Source organism: Nerophis ophidion, linkage group LG03 (genome assembly GCF_033978795.1).
Source record: "Nerophis ophidion isolate RoL-2023_Sa linkage group LG03, RoL_Noph_v1.0, whole genome shotgun sequence".
Classification (NCBI taxonomy): domain Eukaryota; kingdom Metazoa; phylum Chordata; class Actinopteri; order Syngnathiformes; family Syngnathidae; genus Nerophis; species Nerophis ophidion.
In genome coordinates, this window is record NC_084613.1 from 51,821,751 (window position 1) to 51,848,112 (window position 26,362).

At 38.6% G+C, this 26,362-nt stretch overlaps 1 long non-coding RNA gene across 1 annotated transcript; it reads left to right on the plus strand.

The window, feature by feature from the left end:
- Positions 1-461: 461 nt before the first annotated feature.
- Positions 462-25,091, plus strand: LOC133549783 (uncharacterized). The gene is made up of 3 exons (XR_009806177.1): positions 462-591; positions 21,327-21,520; positions 22,567-25,091. It is a non-coding gene; the product is annotated as an uncharacterized LOC133549783 (long non-coding RNA).
- The last annotated feature ends 1,271 nt before the right edge of the window (positions 25,092-26,362 follow it).

Sequence of the window (26,362 nt, forward strand, 5' to 3'; positions counted from 1 at the left end):
CTCTGCACCTGAACAGGTAGTGCGTAAAAGTGTGCTTTTATTCTCTGGACCCCACTTTACGCATCCCACTTTAAACAGAGTGATCTGCGAATAAACAACGCCAGTAAACAATGGAGTGGAGGCTAGGCCTACGTATATAGGGAGAGCACACACACACACACACACACACACACACACACACACACACACACACACACACACACACACACACACACACACACACACACACACACACACACACACACACACACACACACACACACACACACACACACACACACACAATATGTAAACTGAATAGCAGCTCTGTAAATTTACACAGACATTAAAATTGCTTCTATTCATTTTAGACCTATCACGTTAAGCTGATTTTTTTTATAGCACACTGATCGATATCTCTGTAAAATAATCATTTTTTTAACTAGCAGGGCAGTGAAATCTTTGCTTTGTGCTAAAGTCAACAGTGACTGAGTTTGAGCTCAAATAAATGCCGTGATGTCTGCAGCCCTTTGCAGAAGGCAGCAGGCATTAAAGCTTCCACAATGGGCTCCTGTATGTGTTGGGCTTCACAACAAGCACCGTTTTGCACAGGTAGGGATCTTTTCCTGACATTTCTAAAAGGGTTATAAATACATCTTGTACTCTTGAGAGACTTATGGATGCATGATAGCAGCGCATGGTGGTGCATGAAGGTGGTGGGTGAGCATTCTCTACAAAGGAGACTGGATTTCAGAACAAAGCTGACAGGATTTGCAGCTTGTTGCACTTAAAGGATTGAGAGGGGAAAAGCAACTAGAATACAATATGATGTGTAAAATAATAAATGGCAAGGAAGCATGCATGGTGCAGCATATGTATTTGTATTTGTGGGGATTTAATGATGCGGGGGAATTATTTATTTGAACAAATATTTAATTTAATAATCTCTTTATATTTTGGCAATGTGCATGACTTAAATATTTGTTGCTCTGATCAAGCATGCATTGACCACATCCATTTACCCTAATATTCATCTGATTAATTATGATTATTTTAAAATGTTAAGCATTATTAAAAGTTAGGGTATAGTAAGACTGTGTATATACAAGTTATAGATACATATTACCAATATACGAATGATATTAACAACAAATGCAAACAATATATATTTGAAATTATTATCATTGTATTATAATAATAATATTATTTATATTTTTGTAGTAATACAGTACTTGCCTATGAACAATCTTTAAAGAAAACGGGTGGGATTAAATAAGTGTATACTTCTTCTCACTCCTTTTCAAATATGTAAGAAAAAAAAAGTCCAATACTCATTTGTTTTTTTTTTGTTTTTTTATTCTCCATTGTTTTCATTTTGTTATAATGGCTTTTAAGGCTATAGCACTGTATTGGATCATGCTTGCTCTTGTTTTATTTTAATTTTTTTTGCATATTTGAAATAAAAATATATCCATCCATCCATCCATTTACTACCGCTTATTCCCTTTCGGGGTCGCGGGGGGCGCTGGCGCCTATCTCGGCTACAAAATCAATCTTATTATACCTATACCTTTTAAAAGTTAGTGTTTAGTATGATTGAGTATAAGTGATGTATTATTTAAAACATCATACTCATTCAAATAACAATAATATATTATAATAATAACAATGATATTTGTTGATATTGTTGTGGTATTATTACTAATATTTTAGTATTTTATAATTGATTTAATAATACAACACTTGCATACACACTCTTACTAAGTTTTAAAAATGCTTAGAAACATAATTAGAAAAATACTTATACTACTAATAAAATATTATATGTATTATTATGTATTCATAAATACAGGACTAGCATATAAACGATCTGCAAAGTAATATTTAATAATAATTTGCTATTATACAATAATAGTAATAATAATAATAATGATAATAATTATTATTATTAATATTATTGTCAAAAATAATTATAATAATAATAGAAATAATAAAAATGCTAATAATAGTGGGAGGTTTTCCAATAAATCAATCTTCTATTGGAGCCTCTATAGTGCACTTGACGAGCAGATGATGGGAATGGCCTTTTACAAGTCTACTAGTTCAAAGGTAACTAACCCCAATCTGTAGTGAAGGACAAAAGGTCACATCATTGCACCTTCCTCATCTTTTCATGGAAAATAAATAAATGAAATAAATAAAATGAAACGCTCCTCGGCTCCTGATGCATGCACCATCCCAGACAAGTGTTGTTATAGCAACAAAATAAAGCCTCGTCCAGCCTGTTGATCCTTTTACTCTGCTAACCTGATTTATCTGCAATTCCCATGCAGTTGCATTTGCATATTTCTCCATGAATGCCTTCAAATTAGACCTCACAGCAGTCGAGCCATTATAGAGGCATATTGTCTGTCTTTTATTGATGGGAAAATAAAGCCTGCCTGTATGAGTAGTATGATTATCATCTTCTGCTGCCTGCACGCCTCCAAAGTGAGACGTTCTCCCTGCAGCAATGCATTTCAATGCGTTCTAAGCCTTTGACGCATCCACCCATGGGTGTTAACTGAGTGGAGCAATGCCACCAATTCCAATTCATATTTTCGTTGTTCCAAAAATATTGAAGTCTTAAGCTAATTGTTGTAAATAAGGATATGCATGGTGTATGTGCAGGTCTTAAAAGTCCGAAATATAGATGCTTTCAGGCGGATATGTTTGGGTGTCTGACGCACCTTTTAGTCCAAAACCAGCCGCAGCCCGCCGATTGGAACACCCAAGTCGAGCCGTCTCCATGGCAACAGCGGGACACCGGTCCAACAAGCTGTAATTCTGTCTCAGGCTTTTGCAAGGGAGTGACCGACGAGGCCAACTTAACTCCTCTTTTAGGAAAAATACTCTTAATCCGATATCTTAGCAGGGTAAACTGTCCTAGCTCGCTTTATTAAAGGCACCGCAAGTCAAAACGATATAAGCCTCCCAGCAGGCGGTCTGTCCATCCTGCTGCCGTAAAAGCGTTTCTTCATTATTTCCCCCATTGATTAGATTCCAAACTTACTATTTAATGTTCTTGCATTTTAAACATAAGCCTAATTTTCATATGCAGTTACTTAATTAATAGTTAGTGTTCTATTTGCCTTTAATTGCCCCATATAGACAAATTAAGTATTATTTAAACTTAATTCAATTAATGTGGAAAATAAAATAAATATGCAATGTGAGGGAAACCCCCCCACAAATTATAAAGGCCGAACTATAATTCTAATATATCGCAAGACATAATGATTACACTGTAATTACAGGATTTCACAGGATTATTTCACAGTAATAAAATAAAAAATCTAAATGTACTGTAACCTTGTAAAATAATACTGTAAATGTGACAGTACCCTTATATTCCGCTCTATTTAACGTCTGAGTAAATAACAAAGCATTGCAATTATTAGGCAGTAATTTAGTGTGAATTTACCATGATTTTTTATTATTTTCACATTGTATGACATTATTTCTTCATGATATGATATGTTGGAATTAGAAACGGATAATATGTGATGTGCTAACTATATTGTTCAAAATAAATTATAACTATAACCATTATTTAATATTAGTGTTGTTATTATTATTTTACACATTAAAATTAATTGTTGTGATACATTTTGTTTTTTGGATCATGATTTGCTGCAATATATATTGCATATTTATCTACTATAAATATACAATATCAATGTGCTTTAAACAATTAAAAAGACAAAGATATAAGGAACATGGGGTTGGATGGATGGATGGACGGATCCAAAATTAAGACAAAACACTTGAAAATGTATCTTTAAAAAATAGGAATACGTATAACACATCTATATTACTTACATAATAAATATAGTTAAATGTGTTATTGGCAATTTATTATTTAATATATAATTTTATGTCATGAATTGCATAACCATCCATCCATTTTCTATCGCTTATTCCCTTTGGGGTGGCGGGGGGCGCTGGTGCCTATCTCAGCTAAAATCGGGTGGAAGGCGGAGTACACCCTGGACAAGTCGCCACCTCATGGCAGGGCCACTGCGATTGCATATAATTGTGTAAAAAGGATTCTTCAACATTTATTCATGCAGGTTTAGAGTTTAGACTTTTACATTGGAAAAAAAAACCCCGACAGGTGTGACATTTATTTTGAAAATCTAGACATATTAGGGTCATCTTGAGGATGTGTTGGGCCTGGAAGGTGTGTGTGTGTGTGTGTTTGAAGGGCAGACAGGGGTAAAGCAAAAGAGAGAGAGTAGGATGGACAGGGCGAGAATGCGGCTGCTGACTGTGATGTGTCCACGTCTCTTCTGACATGACTCTGTGACATTCCAGTGTGGGACTCCTTCATGTCGGGGTGACAGGACGTGCGAGACAGAGAGAGAGGAGAGAGAGAGAGAGAGAGAGAGAGAGAGAGAGAGAGAGAGAGAGAGAGAGAGAGAGAGAGAAAGAGAGAGAGAGAGTGAGTGAAACAAGACAGACAGAAAAAAAGGGAGTGAGAGAGGTCCATCAACAATGGCCATTGAGTACTGGGGGAGGCAGCAGCTGGTGGGACATGCAGTGACCTACAGGCGATCTATTGAGGCCAGCATGAGGCGCCTCTCTCTGCCTTGCTGCTTTTATACGCTTGGAAGTGGATGGATGGTCAGTATTTATCTTTGTGAAATATTGCTACATGCAAATGCTGCCTTTAGAAAAAACATTGAGTGCAATATATAGACCAACCCTGCAAACTGGGTGAAGCCCATGAGGTGCACACGCTTGACGCTGTTCTTGGGCATTTCCCAGCAGCAGGCCTCATGCCCGCCTTTGAGATCAAGCCTTGCGGGTAGAGCTAGCATATAAAGTCAGCCAGTCAGCGACAGGGTAGCACCAAATTCTCGGCCACCATACACAAGACTCCCAAAGGCCCCCCGTCATCACACCCTAATCCCAACCTAGCGGCCCCATACACATACACTTATGTTTACGTGCACAAATTTTTTTTTTTTTTGCATTGATTTGGTTGAAACCAGCTTTTTAAAACACATGTAAAAAAATAACTCTACTTAAGTTTTTGACTTTAAAAACATATCTAGTAATTATCTACCGTATTTTCGGACTATAAGTCGTAGTTTTTTTCATAGTGTGGCCAGGGGTGCGACTTATACTCAGGAGCGACTTATGTGTGAAATTATTAACACATTACCGTAAAATATCAAATAAAATTATATAGCTCATTCACGTAAGAGACTAGACGTATACGATTTCATGGGATTTAGCGATTAGGAGTGACAGATTGTTTGGTAAACGTATAGCATGTTATATATGTTATAGTTATAGTTATAGTTATAGTTATAGTTTGGTAAACGTATAGCATGTTCTATATGTTATAGTTATTTGAATGACTCTTACCATAATATGTTACGTTAACATACCAGGCATGTTCTCAGTTGGTTATTTATGCGTCATATAAAATACACTTATTCAGCCTGTTGTTCACTATTCTTTATTTATTTTAAAATTGCCTTTCAAATGTCTATTCTTGGTGTTGGGTTTTATCAAATAAATTTCCCCCAAAAATGCGACTTATACTCCAGTGCGACGTATATATGTTTTTGCATTTTCGGCAGGTGCGACTTATACTCCGCAGCGACTTATACTCTGAAAAATACAGTATATAACCCCCCCAAATCATTAAGTTTAGTTTAGAATTTTTATTTTCTTACCAAGAAAGTGAAAAAACTCTATCTAAGTGGGCAGAATATGATTTTATATAATCATATAACCTGTCATTACTCACTTAGATATAAATCTGTCAAGTGTTCCTTTACTTCAGAGTGTATAAAATAGACATTATCTGATACACATAGGATTATCATCAAAACAATACTTTAATTAATTATTACAAAATTATTAATAGTGCATCTCCTCAGAGTTAAGTCCCCCCCTAAAAACTAGTAACAACTATGTTTGAACTTTAATCGTGGGTCCTTGAACACACTACAGTTACGTGCAATGAGATGCAAAAGTGAAACTTGTACTTTCTACTTACAACTTTCTTCCATTTTGCCACAAATAGATTTATTATATATATTTTTTAAATTTTTCTATCCTTGTCCAAAAAAAGGTTGGTGCTGTTTGAGAATGCTTAAAGGTGAGGCTTGATGATGTTATGACGTCCGTGTTGAGTGAATCGTTCGAAGATAGGTTTGCTGCTTCCCAAGTTGTACCATTCTTTTCGTATTTTTGAAAGGGATTTTAAATATTCTTACTTTGATTCAATCAACCTTATCAATTTAATGTTTATGGCTACACATATTTTGTATTGACATCCATTATTATTATGATTATATTATTATTAGTGCATCTCCTGGGGGCTGCAATAAGGTGGGGACTTGTCCAGGGTGTACCCCGCCTTCCGCCCGATTGTAGCTGAGATAGGCCCCAGCACCCCCCGCCACCCTGAAGGTAATAAGCGGTAGAAAATGGATGGATGGATGGATGGATCTCCAGGGGGTTAAGTTCCTCCCTGTTGTTAAAACTTAGTGATGCCTCAGTTCATCACTTCAATTTACGGTCATTGAACACACCAAAGTTAATATGAGATGCAAAAGTGAAACTTGTACAAAGCTTTTTTCTTTTCTGCAATAGGTCTTTTTTGTTCTGACCTGTGCCAACATGTCATACCTTGATTTGGTATTGTGTTGTATTCTTCCCGAGTTTTGTGTTTGTTTCCGTTTTCAATGTTCCTTCTTCTTGTCTTCTTCCAGTGGGCGTGCTGATTACTCCTGTCCCCTATCCTAATCAACCGGGGTTTATAGTCCAGTGTCACCTGCCTCTTGATGCTGGATCATCACTGTTTGTTGTCTACTGTTCATGCATGGTGTCATGTCAGTTTACTTCATTGCTACATGCTTATGCTTCAAGTGCACCCCCATGCTGCACTTGCTTGGCTTTATGTGAATTAAATATACTTCTTACCCGCATGCCATATTGTATCTCCACATCTTGGGGTCCCAGCTATACCACAACAATGCCACGGAAACGTAACAGAAACCGGATCATTTTTAAAATCAAAGTGAGTGCAGCGTGGGGTTGCACCTGAAGCACAAGCATGTAGCTTGGAAATAAAATGACAATGACTTCCCATTGGAAGTAGACAAGAGGAAGGAGCCCTGAAAAACGGAAACAAATTCTGAATACAGAAAGAATACAACAAAAAAACTAAACAAAGGTATGACCCAGAGACAGGTCATGAAAGACTTAGTGTGTTTTTACCTTTTGTCTACCACCTCATACCAAAATGCATTTGATTCAAGCGGAATCAAAAATACTTTATTAATTAATCCTAAGTAATAGGCAACCTGATTATTAAACATTCACGACTGTGGAAGTAGATGGCACAGAGTGCAGGACGTCGTTTGGTTCTATACTTATTATATATTTACAATAGAATGGAGTGTGTAACTAATCCAAAATGTGTATGTGTGACTATGTGTAGCGAGTATCTGTAAAGTGTTACCGAAAGTGTTGAGCGAGGTGTGGAAGTCCAAGGGGGAAAGGCAAGCTCGGAGGTCCTTGGGCAGGTGTAAGGTCAAGGGAAGAGCGAGGCGTCAGAGTCCATGTCCTCGTGGGAAGTCGAGATCGACTGAAGCAGCCAGGGAACGGAGGAATGCTGCTGGAACACGACACAGGACAACACACAATGAGCATATAGGTGGGGAAACACGGAGAGAGAGAATGAACGTGGAGCTAGATAAGTCAGCGTACTGTACTGGAACAGGTCGCTACGTTCTGGCCGGAACACAGGTTCGCACTGGTTCAAGAAGCCCAGGAAGTTCATCAGCGACAGGTGTGTGGAGTGCTGATTGATTGGCGGTTGATTGCAGCCGCTTGCTGCAGCCGGAGTGGTGCGCTCAGCGCAGCGCACAGATGATATTAATTTTATCTTAACTTTTATGAGGTTGTTGTTTTTTTATCATAGTAAAACAAATCTTCAAAATTTACAAATGACCAGGGTGGCCATCCCTCTGCTCGGGGCCCGACTTGGACGGCGCTGGTCAGCGGTGCTAAAAAAGACGCCCGCCTGACTGCATGATGGATGTGCCAAGGTTGCTTTATTCTCCTGCAGCCTGCAGTTCTGATGGATATCTGGGGGCTTTTGGAAATAGTATCAGACGATAATAACCCATTTCCTTGGCAGTATGGCCCATTCAGTCCAACTGGTCCAACTGCAAACTCTCCCCTCAGCTCCAGTTCCAGGAAGTGAAGGCCAGCCAATCACGGCGAAGGACACCCAACTCATTAAAAGTTAATGAAACCTATAAATGTGGTGCGCCAGCGATTCATTTAAACCCCCAATCCAATCTCCTCTTCCAGTCAAGGCAAACAAGCCAGTGTGCCCCCTGTGCTGTCGTCGGAATAACAAACTACGGAATATTTTGTCCTGCATATGTTCTCCGGTGCAGACATGTGCATGGAGACAGCTTTCCTTACAATGGGACTTGTCCAATTTAGTGAGCAGCAGATTGGTGCTGGGGGGCGTGCATGGATTCTTGAATTGCATGTCTTTACTTTATACCACACAGCTTGTCAGGAGAATCAATGACATTCAAATAATGTGCTCATTTTAATACCTTATGAGTGGGAGCCAAATGTTGTTTTTTTGGCCAAACGTGAATTATCCCATCCATCCATTTTCTACCGCTTATTCCCTTTCGGGGTCGCGGGGGGCGCTGGCGCCTATCTCAGCTACAATCGGGCGGAAGGCAGGGTACACCCTGGACAAGTCGCCACCTCATCGCAGGGCCAACACAGATAGACAGACAACATTCACACTCACATTCACACACTAGGGCCAATTTAGTGTTGCCAATCAACCTATCCCCAGGTGCATGTCTTTGGAAGTGGGAGGAAGCCGGAGTACCCGGAGGGAACCCACGCATTCACGGGGAGAACATGCAAACTCCACACAGAAAGATCCCGAGCCTGGATTTGAACCCAGGACTGCAGGAACTTCGTATTGTGAGGCAGACGCACTAACCCCTCTGCCACCGTGAAGCCCCAAACGTGAATTACCGTCTCCAAAACACTCCACTAATAGTATTTCAGCGTAATAACAAGGAATCAACAGCAATGAAGTACCACTTTGCACAAATTCAAAGTGTGGAGGAGTATACCCCGCCTGCCCTCAGGGGGATCCAAATTAAATTCCTTGCATGTATAGCGCCACTGTCAGATCGCTAATGAATTCCCATACCCGGACTGGAATCAAATTAATCCCCAATTTAATCCGGTATAAATGGCCGTGTTATTTATAATGGAAAGGAGGATGCTTGGGTGAAGGATTGAGGAAAGCTGGGTGGTGTCCACAGGGCTGCTGAGCAGATTACGAGGCCTGTATGTTCTCCCCGCTGCAGAGTAGTCCCCTGATACACACTATTAACCCTCGCATGCTTGACGCTGACAGAAACATCGCCATGTTTGTCACTTAATATCCTCTCAGATTAAGGAGTCAACTGCCTGATTTATTGGCAGGAGCCTGGATACTCTTATCTTGAAGTGCCCGGGCAGAAAGATAATGAAAGGTGCACATCCTGGAGATGATGCATTTGCGGTTGCAGTTAAATGAGCGGTGTGTTCAAGGCCTGCTCCAGCATGTCAGCGGGTGAGGTCACGGCGTTAGAAACAGTTGTGTTTAAAGAAGCATGCAAATGTCGCTTGGAGTTTTCCTTCAGATGCAAAGCGATTTTTGCAGGATGACTTTTGCACATTTCAGGACCAACTCTTGTGTGAATACGCAGGGGTTTAAGACCAATATTTGGGCCCATAGACAAGACTCCTGAAGGGCCCCTCTACGTTCTTAAATTTGATGTGTTTCTTTTTATTTTATTGTATATATTTTTTATTTGAATTAGATTTTTTTGTATTTAATTTTTTTTTTGTTATTTAAATAATCATTTTATTGCATTCATATATTTCTTTATTTAATTTAAAATTTTTTATCCCCACCCTATTCACACACATACTTGGTACGTTTACATACGTTAAAAACAAACTACTGCATTATTGTGGTTGAAACCAGCTTTTTAAAGCATATGTTGATTTTTGACTTATTAAGATTGGACTAACATATTGAACGGATCGAGATATTTTTTTTTCCAAAATGTGTCAACAAATCCACTATAAAGTGGCAAGAATACAAATTTGAATAACCGGTTGTTATAAATCTGTCAACTTTTTCATTACTTTGGGGCGGTTGGTAGAGTGGCCGTGCCAGCAACTATAGGGTTCCAGGTTCGATCCCCGCTTCCGCCATCCTAGTTACTGCCGTTGTGTCCTTGGGCAAGACTCTTTACCACCATGCTCCCAGTGCCACCCACACTGGTTTAAATGTAATTTAGATATTTTACCATGAATTGATTAATGTGGACCCCTACTTAAACAAGTTGACAAACGTATTGGGGTGTTACCATTTAGTGGTCAATTGTACGGAATATGTACTGAACTGTGCAATCTCCTAATACAAGTTTCAATCAATCAATCAATCAATTAATCAATCAATTAATCAATCAATCAATCAATCAATCAATCAATCAATCAATCAATCAATCAATGGGTTTCACTATGTAAAACTGCTCTGGGTCACTAGAGAAAAGCTCTAGATAAATATAATTCACTCCACACTTCCCTACTTTAGAGTGTAAATCAGCAATTACCTGCTTCATCGGTGCATAATAAAAAAATTGTCTTTAAAACCTATAGCGCCACCTCTGTTTCCAACGTTAATCGATGTATCCTTGAACACACCACAGTTATGGGCAATGAGATGCAAAAGTGAAACTTGCCATAACTTTCTCCTATGTTGCAGTAGGTAGTTTTATCCTATGTTTACTTTTCTTCAATCACCTCATTCTTGTACCAAAATGATGGTGCTGAGTTTGTGGACATTTTTTATTTTTGCTTGGGGCCCCGGTACAATATTCCTCCATAGACACCCTTTTGCAAAAGGCGACACACACTGTATCATGCGACACGCTCAAACAATTCCGTTTTACATGCAAATACATTGCTCCCAGACGCCGTCAGATGCATTTATGTAAATAGAAGCAATTTCCAGATGGTGGCTTCAGGTTCAGTTATTGACGTGTGGCGCTGAGGGCTTGAACCGCCGGGCCGCTTCCTCCTTTGTTGGTTTTGGCCTCTTCACGTTAAGAGCCAACAGACACTGACAACACATGTAGCCATGCCAACATAATGATGTTTTATGTCAGCACCGGATCAATTGGCTATTTCGGGTTCACATAATAGGCTATAATATGTCAGAAGTGTTGAAAAGTTTGGCTGTGTTGAACAACAACACAGTTGCTAATGCTTCTGCAGCTTGCAATATATCATATACTGCGTATACGTTATTAAGTACGCATTTGATCACGGCAGACGCTTCTGAAGACAGTTTGGCAGTTCTGAGGACAGTTTGGAGCCTTAAAAACCTGGTCCACCAAATGTCTGAACAGCTATGGTTTATTGAGGCATCTGTAAGGGTACTCGTTTTCTTGCCAAGCTTGGCTCGTGCACCTACCGTCATGGCGAGGGAGGGGACAACACACACACATAGCTCTGTGGTCCTTTTGTGGCCTTAAACAATAATTGTTTTTTCGGCCCCAAGACTTTGATTTTATAAGTTTCTAATCTAATTGAACCTACCCTTAAAAGGCTCCTCTAATGCTTGACAACATTGGCTCTCAATTCATAGTTTAGAACCTACAAATGATGTCTAGAGGTAAAAATCCCCCAAAATAGACACCGTCGTGATTTTAGGCTTGTTTTGTAACAAATTCTTGCACATTTTGGAATGCCCACTTTTTGCTCCTAAATGTGGGCTTACCTGGATCAGCCTGCTGGCACAACCCAGAGAAGACATTCATATTACATTGTACGTGTTTTGTAGGCATCCTCATCCCAAATCATGTTATTTTGGAGCACAATTTGAAAAAGTACATGTTCACATTTTTGCGACATTTAGCCGCAGGCTGAGGTTCCTTCTTGGAGCAGACACAACGGTCCAGTGGTGTGGGGAATGGAGCTTTATTGCCCCCATGGATGCTGTGCTTTTTGCGATTTTGGGACTTCTCCTTGGCTACATTATGTAGCGTATTAGGATTCATATTATTAACACAAAAGTGGAGCGCCGCTTCACTATCGCAGCATGGTCTTTGCCTCACACTCTGACGTTCAAAAAGCAGGGAAAAAGAAAAAAAGAAAACAAGGTAGACTGCTACTATTCTATTTTGCGCCGTCTCCTACTGTTTAGTTATTCTTGCGAAAATGCTGAAAGAACATTGATAAATAACTTTATTTGTCTTCAGCTTTACAAGGGTATGGAACACACACTGGCATGCAAGGTTTTAATAAAAGAATGCAAAATATTACAAAAGTCACTATAAGCTTAATAAACTAGCTATGACAGGCAGACACTGAAGATGAGGAAACACAAGATATTGGGTCTATAAATGATTATTATTTTTTTATTTAGTTTTTGCTCATAATGTTAACCATATCAGTTTTGAAGTAATCATGGACCACGGTGACAAAAACATGCAATTAAGTGATCAAAATAATAGTTTTGCATGCCTTTATGCACACTGTCTATGCGGGGAAATGGGCTGCAGTTCTGTAGCTCAGTGGTTCTCAAATGGGGGTACGCGTACCCCTGTGGGTACTTGAAGGTAGGCCAAGGGGTACGTGAGATTTTTTAAAAAATATTCTAAAAATAGCAACAATTCAAAAGTCTTTTATAAATATATTTATTGAATAATACTTAAAAAAAATATGAATGTTAGTTCATAAACTGTGAAAAGAAATGCAACAATGCATTATTCAGTGTTGATAGCTAGATTTTTGTGGACATGTTCCATAAATATTGATGTTGAAGATTTATTTTTTTGTGAATACATGTTTAGAATGAAGTTGATGAATCCAGATGGATCTCTATTACAATCCCCAAAGAGGGCACTTTATGTTGATGATTACTTCTATGTGTAGAAATTTGTATCTATATTTGAATCACTTGTTTATTTTTCAACAAGTTTTTAGTTATTTTTATATATTTTTTTCCAAATGGTTCAAGAAAGACCACTACAAATGAGCAATATTTTGCACTGTTATACAATTTAATAAATCAGAAACTGATGACTTCTTTATCTCTTTTTTTCAACCAAAAATGCTTTGCTCTGATTAGGGGGTACATGAATTAAAACATTTTTCACAGGGGGTACATCTCTGAAAAATGTTTGAGAACCACTGCTGTAGATGACATCACACCAGGAGGGGGTAAATCGCGTCTGGCGATGGAATGGAGGCGTTCCAAGTACCGTTATTCATCTACAGATTACTCAAAAACTAATTGATATTGTGCGAGAAATGACTTCAAGATGATTTTACAGGAGAAAAACTACATGAAGAGAACTTTTTATTGACATTGTGGTCATCTGGACCAGTGTTTTTTAACCACTGTGCGCAGTACACTAGTGTGCCGTGAGATACAGTCTGGTTTGCCGTGGGAGATTATGTAATTTCACCTAATTGGGTTAAAAATATTTTTTGCAAACCGGTAATTATAATCCGCAAATGTGCCGTTGCTGAGTGTCGGTGCTGTCTAGAGCTTGGCAGAGTAACTGTGTAATACTCTTCCATATCAGTAATTGGCAGTTAATTGCTTTGTAGATGTCGGGAACATGGTTTGTCGTGATCACAATATGCAGCAGGCAGTGTGCAGGTAAAAAGGTATCTAACACTTAAACCATAAATAAACAAAAGGCGAGTGCCGCTAAGAAAAGGCATTGAAGCTTAGGGATGGGTATGCAAAACGAAACTAAAACTGATATGGCTCCTAAGTAAACAAAAACAGAATGCTGGACGACAGCAAAGACTTACAGCGTGTGGAGCAGATGGCGTCCACAAAGTAAATCCGTACATGTCATGAAAATCAACAATGTCCCCACAAAGAAGGATAGCGTCTGCAGAACTTAAATTATCTTGATTGCGAAAACAACACAGGTGCGAGGATAGCGTTCAAAGAAGACACGAAACTGCTACAGGAAAATACCAACAAAAGAGGAAAAGCCACCAAAATAGGAGCACAAGACAAGAACTAAAACACTACACACTGGAAAACACCCAAAAAATTAAATAAGTTGCGGCGTGATGTGACGGGTCGTGACTGTACACCTCCTTTTTAGACAAGAGCTATAGTGATGCATGGTTAGTTATGGTTTGAATTCATATCCAACAATTGCGAGAATGACTTTTTATTGTCAATATTGGCTACTAATTTTCATTTTTTTATGTTTTCTGCTAGTGAAATCTTTCAATGAAAACAATGTGCCTTGGCTCAGAAAAGGTTGAAAAACACTGATCTGGACAACATGGGTCCTTTGAACAGTACGATTTAAATCGACTTGTAAGTAGTGTTTGTGATCGTGGTTGTGGCCCCAAACAAGTGCATTGACTGGTTGGGCCATGAGCTGGCCTTTCACACCCACTTACACACAAACATTTGTTGTGTTAATTTAACCCACTCTTTCACCAACCACGCCTTATTTTAGATGGATTTATATCCAATAACATGCAAGGCGATCGTATAGAAGTACCAGGCGGTTGAGGGGGGGCGGGGGGGTCAACCCTGCATAATTTGCCAGGAAACATTTTACCGAACATTTGGTGATAAAAACGCCGGCGTCAGCCTTGAGGCTTAAAGCAATTAATTCAGGATCCTGACATAAACTCTCCAATCCTTTGACAGCTTGGAGCTGAAATAAAAATGCTAGTTCTCCTGGGAACAGGCAGGAGATAGCTGGCTCCTTTCTGGACTGTTTGCTCACTGGCCCTGAGAGCAATCTTCCCCAGTCAGAATGAAATGCAAGGACACAAACAATGTACCGGCGAGAGAATGGGAGATGGGGAATGAACAGTTTGGACTATTTGCTTAGCAGAAGGGCAGCCACAATGGCCGGCCCATGGCTTTCCCATGCATCAAGCCTCTTAGTCTTAGCCTCCCTTTGTTGCCTGGTTTCTTCTTACTCGGCCCAGATAAGAAACCATGCAGCTGCCTTATACTTTTAATTCCCATTGTACGCCATACTGTATGGTCATTTATCTGTCCTCATTGTCTAATTGGAGGGGTTATCGCGTCTTGCTTCACCTTTACGTGTTCCCGTTTAGGGGCTCTCACTTTGAAAGGGGATGACGGCTGACCCCTAATTCTCTTCTTAGCACAAGTCAAGCACGGAGGGGTTCTTGCAGAGCATCGATGGGAGAGAAGGCAAGAAACGATGCTTTTTTTTTTTTTTTTTAACAACCGAAAGCCTCCAAGGGCTCTTGAGAGAGAAATAAGACACACTCATTCTATGACCTAAGCGTAGAAGAGTGGGCAAACACAGCAAGTGTAGTGCGGCTGGATGTTAAAAGCATCCATGTGGTGGCCTTTTGTTTGGTCCTGTTGGTTTGTGTTTGCGTTTATACCGATTGTGTATTCTTTGTGCTTTCCATACATGTAAAATTGTGGAATTAGCTCTGCATTGAATAAAATAACCGAAACAGAAGGCTGGAACTTAATGACTTATTATACTTCACTCTTGTTCTTAAACAATAAAACAATCAAGTTGACTTTTCTTATGCCACTACAACACCAATCGATGGTGTAATATCAAAACGTTGTAATGAAGTCCAGGATACTTGGCTTTCAAATCTAGCAATATATAGCAACAAACAAATAACCAGGAAAAGAAAGAATCAGCGGAAGATCAATACGCATAAGATGAAGGAGCATATTCATGCATGTGAGCAGACACTTGCCTAAATACAAACACACACACCCATCCCCCTTTGTAAAGGTTGCCGTGTCAGGGACCCCCTGGGTGGTCAGACTGGGGATGATTTTTACACAATATGATGTTGTGGAAGCAAAAACATAGAAACATTCCCCTGATGTGTGTTTTTGACCTGACACAATGCAGAACCACGATACATTATCCAGAAGCTCCTAATCCATAATTTCTAAATCTTAGTGGCAATAAAGGATAATTTGAACAGTTTCAACAATACATTTTTATTCCATTGGATGTTCGGTAGCATGTCAGAGCTCAGGTATGGCAGGATAAATAGCTGTTTTATTTGTGCATGTGAGAGCCGGGGCTCCTTGTGGGGCGGCGCTCTCAGCTTCACGCTCCGCCAGCACTGAAATAAAGCTCTGTTCGAGGCATTTCAACACCGCTTAAGGTTGTCCACGGCCGGGTAATTTATGAGTTAAGAGGACTCAGTTTTTTTAAAAGTTCACCCAGACCTACAATCTTCCAGCCTGACAGAAAAGAGTCGAGTGAGTCATGTAGGAAACTTACAACACTCCTCCAATTACCTCAGATGGCGTTGGCCCGGGTGATACCTGCACACTTGTGGAGTGTGCTTCTTTCGCTGAATGTAGGCAACTACGTGTACAAACACCTCTACGTGGGCTTTGTCACCCGGGTCAGTGCAGGGGAGCTGGGCAGGAGACGTTCACTCCATGCTCTCTGTGGGTGGTCACTGGGCCAGACACACACACACACACACACACACACACACACACACACACGCACGCACGCACGCGCACACACACGCATACATGCATACACACACTCTTTTCAAAAGTCAAAACTGTTTTATTAATAAGACCAAAAATAGATGAATAATTAAGTGTGACAAAACTGCTTTATATTTTATGTATAGGTTTTCAAATATTTATAATACAGCTATAATATAATATATAATGGACAATATACAATATTATACAACATATACTATTTATAAGACAGTTAAAGCCTAGTCAGGTAGTGAATATATACACATATACATATATATATATATATATACATACATATATATATACATATATATTATATATGTATATATATATAATATATATATATATATATATATATATATATATATATATATATTATATATATATATATATATATATATATATACATATATATCTCCATACGAATAAATACAAATATTTATTGGTATATTGTGACAGTGTGGAAATACGACCATGTAATTATGTTTCATTGCTTACCTCATCAGGTTTAACTGATACAACTGTTTTTCTATCGTAAAACTGACAACATGCTCACTGTAAAACAGTTCATTGTAAATTCACAGCAAATTTCTTGCTAATAATTGCAATATTTTCACAGTAAGATTCACAGTAATTTACTGTGACTGTCATTTGTTGGTATGTGACAGTACATTTTATTGTGAACAATTATTGTTTTAATGCTCCCTGGTAAATTTTTACAGGGCTTTTAAAACTAATATTGAAGCCATATTATAGAATATACCAATTATATATTTAGACTTTGACACAATATATTACTCTCCAAAACTGTTTCATCACAATACCTTAAATACAAGAATAAAAGCACTAGAAAAGAGAGAGACAAAAAAATAAAATTTGATAAAAAATATCAAGTCCAAAAAGTGATAGCTTAAAATAAGAAAACAACAATACAATAGGTTGATTATAGGATGAAATGAATTAACAGGGTTTAAAAAAGCAAATCGACATAAATATAAATAGACAAGGAATGAATAAGAATACAGTAAATACAACATCAATTTACAATAAATACAAAGAAAGGTGCAATAACATGGAGCAGGTAGTAGCATGAATAATACAAATTAAATTGTAAGTAATATACAAATGAGTGGTATTTAAAAATAGTTTAGTCCAACACACATAACAAATTAACAACTAATAACATGATATCATAGTTTTCTCACCTTATAAACATGTAATTAAATTTTGTGAGTATTTTGAATGATAATACATGGAATTTATAATTTTTGTCTTTGATTTAAATATAGCAGGTAATTATATTTAACAAATACTGATATGTTTGAGAACATACCAATTTTAAATGAATAAAAACTATTTAAAACTTCAAACAGCAAAAAAGATGCAATTTTCAACTGAACAGAAACATGCCAACAATAATTAACATATTCTAACACAGATTCCAATAAGGTAAAAATGAAAGCATCAAATAATTTTTAAATAATATAAAAAAATGTTCTGTAAATATTTTGTAATTACTTTTTGTTTTAATATATTAATGTCAGTGGGTTAATTAAGAATAGTGTTCTAAGTTGTCACAACGCTGCTTTACTAACATATATTTATTAACAATATTTATTTCAAAATTATATCATTCTAAGTAGGAATTACTATATTATTACTACTAGTTGATATTAATTTTGTTAACTAAGTAAACTACTTGCACTGCAAACATTTGGGGAGCAATATTTTGGACTTTCCATTCTTCCAGCTCAGTCAGACATGGCTGCTTGTGCCTCAGTGCCAAAGTGTGAATGTCAACACCCTGTAAACACCTTTGACACACATGCTTGAATGTGACGGGCGAGTTAACTAAACATTCCTGGGTGTTCCCAATAAAGGTTTACCGCTCATCCACCAGGCTGCACTGACCCATCTCCCATGCACGGTAAAAAAACCAACAAAAAACATAAACACCCTGCTGGATATACTTTTCATCTCCATATATTTACATTAAGATATCACCAACTATGTGTTAAAGACACAAAAAATGTTTATTGTAAACTCATAGTAAATTACTGGCTAATATTTGCACTGGAACACCATTTAACAGTTTTTTTCAAAGTAAAATACTGCAATTAAAGTGTACTGTAACATTACAACAAATGGCTCTAAAAATGACAATATCCTTATATTTCACATTAATTAACTGTTTTGGCACGTTAAAATAATTGTCCTCGATAAGCTACAAAGTGATTTGTTTTTAAAGGTGTTTCGTAGACTATGTTGCTCACTCTTGTACAATATGTGGTGGGGCGCTGTTAAACCGCCAGTGTAATTAATTATACAATAACCATTTTGAAATTACAACATTAAGTTCTAACATTATTATAATTAACCATAAAATCAAAGCGCTGCAGTTATTGTAAATTGTTCTAAAGACATTTTACAGTTAATTACTGTAAATCCCATCAGGCATAAGTCATTGGCACAATGTCGATTATACATACTGGTCCTTTAAAACTGACTTTGAAACACCGTTGCAAAAAAGTTGTATTTGTAAATTGTAAACGATGATGTGTAATGTTGGATCCACATTGTTAGTTGAAAAATTACCAAATTTCAAAGGTCAAATCAGCATCAGAACTTAAAATTGATTGAACGTTGTCAAAAAGCTTGTTGTTTCAACGTTATGTTTGAGCTGCTCAACGTCAAGACCGAATTGAACAAGTTCTCAACGTTGTTTTATTGACTTGTGCCTGTTGGGTTTTACTGTGAAAGTAATGCAATTATCAGCCAGTAATTTGCCTTAGAATAAACTTTTTTACAGCAACTTGTTGTATGGTGACATTAAATCTGGGAGACACGTAGTCTACGGAACACCTTAAGAGACAAACCAGTTTAAATTTACAGTCATTTGCAATATGATTACAGCATTTTACTGTGAAATAACAGTTGATATAAAGTTATCAAAATTGTTACACTCATTTGTTGAATTTATTGTAAAATGTTTTCAATTGTTGTACATTTTAGTGCAGTGGTTATCAAACCTTTTTTTTTACCCAGTACCACCTCAGAAGAAAACTTGGCTCTCCAAGGACAACCATAATGACCAACATTAAAATACAGTACCGTAGTAGGCCTAAATATTCATTAAAACAAGGCAGAGGTTTTATTTAAAACATATAATTAATATGTTTGGCCATTGTAACATTACACACAATTTTAACAGTAATACTGTGTTTGAATATTGTCCAGAGTCGGGACCCGGGATGGACCGCTCGCCTGTGCATCGGTTGGTGACTTCTCTGCGCTGCTGACCTGTCTCCGCTCAGGATGGTCCCCTGCTGGCCCCACTATGGACTGGGCTCTCACTATTACTCAGTGGAAGCATTTAAGTTCCACCTCAAAACTCATTTGTATACTCTTGCCTTTAAATAGACTCCCTTTTTAGACCAGTTGATCTGCCGTTTCTTTTCTTTTTCTCCTATGTCCCACTCTCCCTTGTGGAGAGGGTCCGGTCCGATCCGGTGGCCATGTACTGCTTGCCTGTGTATCGGCTGGGGATATATCTGCGCTGCTGATCCGCCTCCGCTTGGGATGGTTTCCTGCTGGCTCCGCTGTGAACGGGACTCTCGCTACTGTGTTGGATCCGCTTTGGACTGGACTCTTGCGGCTGTGTTGGATCCACTATGGATTGAACTTTCACAGTATCATGTTAGACCCGCTCGACATCCATTGCTTTCGTCCTCTCCAAGGTTCTCATAGTCATCATTGTCACCGACGTCCCACTTGGTGTGAGTTTTCCTTGCCCTTATGTGGGCCTACCGAGGATGTCGTAGTGGTTTGTGTTGTGGTTTTTGCAGCCCTTTGAGACACTATTGATTTAGGGCTATATAAGTAAACATTGATTGATTGATTGATATTATGTTCGATCCACTATGGACTAGACTTTCCTAATATTATGCTAAATCCACTCGATATCCATTGCACCGGCCACCCTAGAGGGGGGTGGGGCAGGTGGGTTGGTGGGGGGTGTCACCCGCATCTGCTGTTCTCTCCAAGGATTCTCGTTGTCATCCCACTGGGTTTAGTTTTTCCTTGCCCTGATGTGGAATCTGAACCGAGATGGTCGTCGTAGCCTTTGCAGCCCTTTGAGACACTTCTGATTTAGGCCTATTTAAATAAAAATTGATTGATTGGTTGCATTGACTGATTGAATATAGAAAGAAAACCCCACTGTACTTTATTTAGGTGATTATTTGGTGTACCACTTGATAGAGTCCGTGTACCACTGGTGGTACATGTACTACAGTTTAAGAGTAGATTTTGGAGGAAATTTTGATCGCAGTATTTTACTGTGAAAAGCTACTGTTTAATGCTGTGAAATGGGGGTAAGTGACGAATAGTTTGTTCACTCCCTGCGTTTAAAGAGGCAACATGTTAGCTTTGGTGTGATCAAAGAAAGAAAAAAGAAAGTAAAACAATAAAAAAGACAATTAAGGCTACATAAACCTTGTATGTTGTGTAAATAAACGCATGTTGTATAGATTCGAATGGGATGGAACAAAGCTCTTTAAGGATTTGGGAGTATAATTCCACCCCAGTGCTTATCGCTGCACCCAGACTATTTGACTGTTTTCAGATGCGGGCTCCCCAAGGACGGATCGAAGGCGTCCTAGTCGAAGTGCACATCCCATAAATAGGAGGGTGGAATTTATCCGCAGCCCGTGTCTCTGTCAAACAGGGCTCTGCTGACTGAAGTGATCCCGGCGGGCCGAGCGCGGCTGAGGAAGGAGCGGCAGCCTGGCGGGGAAGATGGGATCGCGGCGGGGAAGAGCTCCACTGATGCTGCACACACTCAAACGCAAACACACTCCAGCGCTCACACAATGTGTCCCTCTCAGTCGTGGCTTGTGACCGGTCCACGGCATTGGCCAGGTATGTCAACTATGTTTGCACAGCCATCCATCACACCTGAACCGCCCCTCCTGAAACAGGAACTGTTGTTAGAAGCGTACACTTGTTAAGCCCATCCTTTGACTCGCTTCAACATAATTTATTTCCTCATCGTCCACAGCAGGATTTATTATCACCTAGGTTTTGTTCTCCATTTTGCCGTCATCGTGAGCTGCTGGCTGAGCATGTGTTGTTGGAAACCTTGTGAGCAGGGAGCCACAGTTTGGGGACACCAAACCTTATCGTCAGTGACCAGGGTTAGCAAATAAATACTCTACAGTGCTGCATGTAAGGAGAGACAAGTTTTATGGCTGCATGAGCATGAGAGATATTCTTTGCTATCATGTGACCTCAGCATGAAAATGTTCAATTTAACCTCATCTTCTCATTCATGTATCATATTTTTATTCCCACGACAACTTATTGCACGTTGCATTATTGATCCATCTGTGAATATTCATATTCATCCAGGTCATCGCTCTCAGGGCATTGAGAGCAACTGGACTCTTGACTCTAACAAGCTGTCCTAGCTATTTTTTTGAGGGCATTGATGGAAACTGGACTCTTAACTCTGACGAGCTGTCCTTGCTATTTTTTTCCAGGGCATTGAGGACAACTGGACCCTTGACTCTAACAAACTGTCCTAGCTATTTGTTGAGCACTAGACTGCTACTCCTTTATAGTCCTAAAGCTTTAGACTTGACTAAACTATAGTTGTCATATATAGTATTTGAGTTATATACTAGACTAGACTGAAGGTGCACTATCTACCCTTTGAGCTTTAGTGGTCCCACTTTCATGCAGTGTTAGTGGTACTGTGAGGGGTGGTACTTGTGTCAGAGTGGGTTCTGACCTGACGTTCAAAAAAGAACCGTTGGAATTCTTTGGTAACAGGCAGATAAGAGTGTCTCTGACCTTTTTAGTGCAGCTTTATAAGAATGTGGCTGTGCAAACATCATCTCTCCTTTAGATAAATTTGGCCCCTTTGCTTTGTGTAAAATGAATTCATGTTTTTTTCTCTTTTCCAGAAGACCCGTTGATGAGCGTGAAATGAGTCTGGAGCTCATTGACAGTTCAAGATGGAGAGCAAACTGAGATTAGACCGGGTTAATTAATTGAGGCCTTGGCAAAATGTCTTCCCATCCCGCGGAAGACTTGCTCTGTTTATTATCTTCCTGCCAATCACTGCCTAAATGACATTTTCAAACTTTAATCAGTGTTTTCCATACATTCATTTACTCTTGGCGGCCATATTAGTTTTTCCACAGAGTTTGGTGACTATTTCTCTAGGTAAAAATGCATCTTTTTTATTTTATGTCAATTTTGTTCCGTTGAAACTGTATTTTTTAAACATTTGTACAAGTTCAAAATGATCGCAATGCTAATTTACATTAGCCTGTCAATAGGATTGTCCATTATACGTTAGCAAAAAGCTAACAGCATACAATTCAGGCTTTATCCTGTATAGCATGGGTGTCAAACTCTAGCCCGCGGGCCATGTTTGGCCCGCCGTGTAATTTCATTTGGCCCTTGAGGCAATATCAAATTAAACATTAGAGCAGGCCTGCCAGTATTATACAGCGGTGATGCCGCTCTAACACCACTAATCCTCATGCTTGCCAACCCTACCGGAACTCCCGAAGTTCAGTGCCCCTCCCGAAAATCTCCCGGGGGAACCATTCTCCCAAATTTCTACCGATTTCCACCCGAACAACAACCTTGCATCACGTCCGCTTTTCCTACATATAAACATTGTGCCGTCTTTGTCACACAAAATAAGCAGATTTTACACACACATAAGTTAATGCAAGGCATGCTTGATCAGGTCACACTTAGGGGGGATGAATAAACAACTTTAACGCTTTTACAAATATGCGCCACACCGTGAACCCACACGAAACAAGAATGACAAACACATTTCGGGAGAACATCCGCACCGTAACACAGCATAAACAAAACAGAAGAAATACGCAGAATCCCTTGCAGCACTAACACCTCTGGGACGCTACTATATATAACTTGATATGCCATTGATATTTTTTGATTATAATTATTGTTTATTTGAAACTCTATTTTGCATGTCACTATAAAATTATATAAGCCTTGCTTGTTCAATATTCAATGCAAAACTAGTTTGGGTCCCTATTAAAAGGTTAATGTGTTCAATATTGGCCCGCGGCTCAGTTCAGTTTAAAATTTTGGCCCACTCATTATTTGAGTTTGACACCCCTGCTGTATAGTATAGTTTAACTGTGTTGATGATACTAACCTGTATTGTTAATTCAACATGCTTCCTATACAATGTTGGGACCAACATGTTACTTTGTAACGCGTTACTGTAACACCGTTATTTCCGGCAGTAACTAGTAGTCTAACGCATAATTTTTTATATTCAGTAACTCAGTTACCGTTACTACATGATGCATTACTGCGTTATTTTACGTTATTTACAACTTACAAATAAAAATGATTCTTCTGATTCTTCTTCTTCTGATTTTTTATATAGTATCGGCTAGAAATTGAGAAGATCTGAGTGTTTTATCGGAGAGCTGCGGTGTCCTCCTTCTGATTCTTCCAGTGTCACAAGAGGCGCGCTGTGTGTGTGTGTGTGTGTGTGGGCGGGGTTACGTGTCTGTGTTTACTAACAAGACATCATTGCGGAGCCGTAGCCGAGTTTCTTAACATGGAGATACTCTCACTACTTTTCTTTTGACGAGCACAAAGAAACGAATATTTTAGTTAAATGTAAGTTGTTTCTTGGGTCAAAGATCCTATCTACTGCCCAAAACAGCAATTAAAATCTGCTGAAACAGCTACAAAAGCAAAATGCTTCGATGAAGCTAGTAAAGAGAGACACTGACTCCGATACCAATTCACCTCCACCACCACCTGAGGATTTTAACAGAGGGACTGCTACCCAGGACAACATTGATAGAGCCATTGCAGTGTATGTGGTAGAAGACATGCTGGCTATTTCTATTCAGGCAGCTGATTAGCATGATATCGGGCATCAAACATCAAATGGCACGGAGAACTTGTTCCACGTATCTGGACAGCGAGTACATAAACATGGAAAGCAAGCCAAAGAAGACACTCTGCTCATCATTCAGCACTGAATGCACGCACACTCTGTCAATTCTCTTATATAATATTTTATTCTAGAATTCTAGAGTGTTTGATTATCACCACTCTATAGACTATAAAGTTCACAAACATAAAGAGGGATCATAGTGGGCCAGGCCAATCTTTCCTTTTCTCTAAACTAAAACTGGGGAAATGTGTAGAGTGTTCTGGGCTTCAGTACAGTGTTGATCTCCTGAAGACATGATTTTATTTCACAATTCCTTGAGAGAAAAACACGCCCGGTTAGGCGTGTGTATCAGTATGTGTGCTGTGTATGGTGACATGACATATACATGTCATGTGTGCCTTCCTTGGGTGAAGCCAGGTTTACAGCTATGTTGTGACATGTTGCTATGCAGTTTGTTACTTATGTATGTCATGTTGCAGCTATTTAAATTAGTTTTGTCAATTTGTTCCGGCCCAAAATAAATTGGCCATTTGAAACATATCTTTGTCTTTGTGTGTTGTATGTAGACCACATTGCTTAGCAGAGTTCAGTTGTAGCAATTGCATTTAAGTTAATCAACAGAATGTATTATTCTCCAGTGCAATAACTGTACTGAAATGAAGGCTAAAGGGGCATTAATGGGAGTTTAAAAAAAAAAGAAGAAAAAAAGAAGTAGCTAAATAGTTACTTTTCACAGTAACACACTACTTTTTGGTTTAAGTAACTGAGTTAGTAACTGAGTTACTTTTGAAATAAAGTAACTATTACCTGTAACTTGTTACTGGTTTTCAGTAAATAACCCAACATTGCTTGTATGTGCACTTAGGGCCTGATTTACTAAGATCCAAATACCACACGCGTTTACTATTAGTGGTCGTGTTGCGTGCAATTTAGTAAGGCTGCATGTGCAATTGTAAAGTGGTGCAGACCGCTTTATTTTTAAATGAGGAATTTGTGTGTACTATATGGGGCATCGCCACAGAGTCACTTACCGCACATTTATTTTGTCATGCTCCGACTGGTGGTATTTTGTTGTTTTCAACAACAGGAAACATGTATTTATTTTTTATGGGCAAAGCATCTACATTGAAAGCCCTTTTTTTTTTTTACTTAACCTCCGAAGGTGCGTTAATTGGAGAGAGGAGCACTTACTCCCCTCAAAACGCAAAAAAATGCATACTAAAAGACGTTTTTTTTCCATATAAAAAAGTATTAAAATATAATTTATTCTATGTGGAAAAACGAACGTCATCTAAAAAAAAATACTAAGGGACACCAAGACACATCAATTGAAATTGTTCTAATCAGCCCCCCAAGTCATCTAGTAGCTATGACATTATACAAAGTTTGTAAGAAGAATGGACATTATTGCGCCTCAACTCTTTCAGTCAATATCCACAACTAAAAGTGGCTTTTGATTCAATGAACAAAACAAATAACTGGATCGTGCTTAAAAACACTCAATTTCTATATCTGAAAACACAATACATTGTGTGGATAAATGCAATGATACCTCTCTTTGCCCATAAACCATGCTGGTCTTTCCTACAACATTGGTATCGGTTTGTTTACTTTGCACAATTATTAGGGGACATGTTTGATAAGTTACATTGGAGAACATTAGATTGAGGTGAGCACATTTCACACGTCCGAAAAGAGAGTGGGGAGAAGCAAAGTTTATTCAAGCAGACTTTTTGACTTTTATTGATAATTTATTTGCATCATAAGTTTAACACTTAATGTTTTACGTCCTA